Source organism: Lactuca virosa, chromosome 7 (assembly GCF_052849685.1).
Source record: "Lactuca virosa cultivar CGN04683 chromosome 7, Lactuca_virosa_CGN04683_v6, whole genome shotgun sequence".
Taxonomy (NCBI): Eukaryota; Viridiplantae; Streptophyta; class Magnoliopsida; order Asterales; family Asteraceae; genus Lactuca; species Lactuca virosa.
This window is the reverse complement of record NC_136432.1, coordinates 85,210,156-85,213,568: the sequence shown is the minus strand read 5'-3', so window position 1 is coordinate 85,213,568 and position 3,413 is coordinate 85,210,156.

The window sequence follows — 3,413 nt, the reverse complement described above, 5'->3', positions numbered from 1 at the left end:
TGGGTTTATAAGTTTGTTTTTTCCAAATTTTCTTTTTACTTTGTTGTTTTTCTTTACAACCATATTGATTTACTTTGTTAGAAAGGATGTCACAACATAAATCAATTTTTGCATCTTGTGCTGTTTTTTGTTCTAAACATTTTTTCTGCATCCATGCTTTTAATATGCTTATTCGTGCTCCTAAGGTGTCTGCAACTTTATTTTGTTGTAATGCTTCTTGGAAATATTTTATTACACTTTGGCTTACTAATGATGGTAATTTTTGATAAAACATATCTAATGCTGCCTTTTTTCTAATGGAATCTAAATTATAATAATGTTCAGAATATTCACATATAAATGGTTCTAAATAACACATATTACAAATTCGTAAATTAGTTAAATGCCATAGTGATTCTAATTGAAAAGCTTCTTTTGATATTTTATCTTCAATTTGTTTTCCTATGAATTCCTGAATAAGACGGCTTAATACATTTTTAAATGTTTCCATAGCATCAGTGGTGGCTATCATCATTGTTTCGGTTTCATCAAGAGATGAAAGGAAACGATATGCGTTACCTTGTGTTTTATGAATGATATAATTAAGAAAGTGTTTTGGGTGTAAATTTCTTAATTCTTCGGTTAACTGAATTTGTACTCCCATTTTATTACTCCATTCTTGAATTTTTGCTTCAGGATTTTGGTCACAATCAATAAAAAGAATATCTGAATTTGTTGGAAATGTAAATAATTTAGGTATGTATTGAGGAGGTATTTTTTCCCATTTGTTTTGTTTATTTTTAACCATTCCTTGTCTATATAAAAAAATTTTCTTCTAATGAAGGTGGTCCATAAATATATTGACTTTGATAATCATCTTCAACATATGATTGTTTTCGTTTTAATCCAAAATTGTTTTGTGAATCTCTATATGGATTTGAATAAGGGTTTTCATCTTCTGAAGAAAAATCATATATTACTTCTGCGTCATTATCATCTGAATTATTTTCTATTTCTATATTATTTTCTTGAGTTTCAGATGGAATTTCTAGTGCTGCAAATAATTTAGTTAGTGTTTCTACTTTTTCTTGTAAAGTTTCCATATATTGTGTGTATTAAAAATAAAATTTTTAGTTTCTTTTTTCTAGTGAAGTAGTTGTTTTTTCTATCAAATTAATTTTGTTATTTTATCTTCAAGGTTTTTTATTTGTTCTTGTTTCCAATTTATACTATTATTTATTATATGTATTGCTTCAATATTAGATATACAATTTATCATTGATATGTCAGAATCTATTTTTAAGTTTAAAAGAAATTTTTTAGATTGTTTCAATGTTTTACGAAAAAATTTTAATTCTTGTTTATTTGTATCTAGACTTGAAAAACTCATGATTATAATTTTATAATAATAATAGTTTAGTTTCGTTTTAGATTTAAAGTTACGATTGAAATTTATTTAATAGTAGTGTTAATTATAATAGTGTTTAAAAGACATATGTTTTAGAATACAAATAGTTTTGTTTTTAGACGTCGTATTTGCTTGTAACGGATTTTAATACTAGTTCTTATGAAATATCTAACATCATGAATATGGTTATTGTTTAAAATCGTACCTTGATTATTAGGTTTGTAAGAATCCTTGAGATTTTTTTTTAGAATTATTTATAGATTCTTGGATTTGTTGTATTCTTAAAATAATATTTCTATTAGGAATACAATTCATCAGAATTTTGTTAGACATAAATATATATTTCAAGCATGAATTTGATTAATTTGATTATTAAGAACGAGTATTATTTTAATAAAAATTTCAAATTTTGTAGAATTAATGGTTAAAATAACTCGGAATGAGATTATCATGGAGAAATAATATAACAATTGAATAGAATATCTTGAGACATATTTATGATATTAAATCTTCTTTCGATAATTTTTAATTGTTTTAATAACGATGATTTTTTGAATATGGGTACTTAAAAATAATGATTATTTATTTTCATGTTTATGATGTTTATCATGTTTATGATGCTTATCATGTTTATGATGCTGCATATGCATATATTCTTATTAACGATAGATTGAATATGCAAACTGATAATAAGAATAATAAGAACGTTACTTAGCTCTGATACCAATTTTTTATAGACATGATGCTCTGATACCAAAATTGACGACATGGCGGAATTAATATGATTAAGACAGAATATACCTGAATGATGCGTCGGAATGGATTGACGATGGATTGATTGTCTGGGTTTGATATGTTTATATGAATATATGGATATGTTTGGATAGGGTTCTGCTATTCAGAAATAGACGAGCTATTTCAACAGAAGAAGATTGAGAACAACTCAAATCTTAAACACTCAAACTTAGCTTGTTTATTTCATATGGGCAAATGCCCTATTTATAGGCTCAAAGGAGCCGAGTACAATAATAGAACTGCAATCGTTTGATTGCAATATGACAAACATATTTACAATATAGCCCCCTAGACTATTGAGGGACTAACACTTTATGTTACATCACAATAATACAATAGACATACAATAATTATAAAAGACAAAACCTAAATAATTACAACTCCTTTCTATATTGAAAGGCCACATGTCTTCAATAATGTGTCTAATGGCTTCTTATGTCGTTGCTTACGTCATTCCTCCCGCCTCCGAAAAGACATGTTTTTTTGAATAATGTTTGCTTGTGTCATGGCTGACGTTAATCTTTCATGAATGGTGCCTCTTTCATGATCGAGTAGGAATGTTTTTAACTGTTTCTCTATGATGGCTTCCATTCTCTTGTCAATGTGTCTGCTCTATGATTGTTGGCGCTTTTGATATACTTGAGATATGGATGAAATTGATGTAATTGTAATTGCCACCGGATCAATCGTCCTCGACAGTAATCTTCTTGTAACTTATACCGCCAAAAGCCAAGTAGATACTTGGAATCTGTGCGTAATTCGAATCTGGTTTGAAGTAGCTCGACTTTCCATTTTTTCAATGTTCTGAGACATGCTAGTGTTTCTCGTTCATGTGTGCTGTAATTTTGCTCCGTTTGGGAAAATGTTCCCGATATATACTTGCATAGTTTTTGCTCGTATTTATCTGTTTTTAATACTTCAGATGATACATCTGTATCAATGTATGCTTTTGGTGATATTTTCATATCACTGTATGCTTTTGGTGATATTTTCATATCACTGTATACTTTATCATTGTTTACTTCAGATGGTATTTTCATACCAGTGTGTGCTTTATCATTGTATACTTTTGATGAGTTAGATATGAGGTTTCCCTCACTATCTAATCCCAATAATACTTTTCCTCGTATAATTGCTTTTAGGCATCCTGCCCAAGTGTCTTGTGATGCATCTGTTTCTACGATTAAGAAATCATCTATTTTTGCATTATATAGAGTAGGGAGAACTTGAA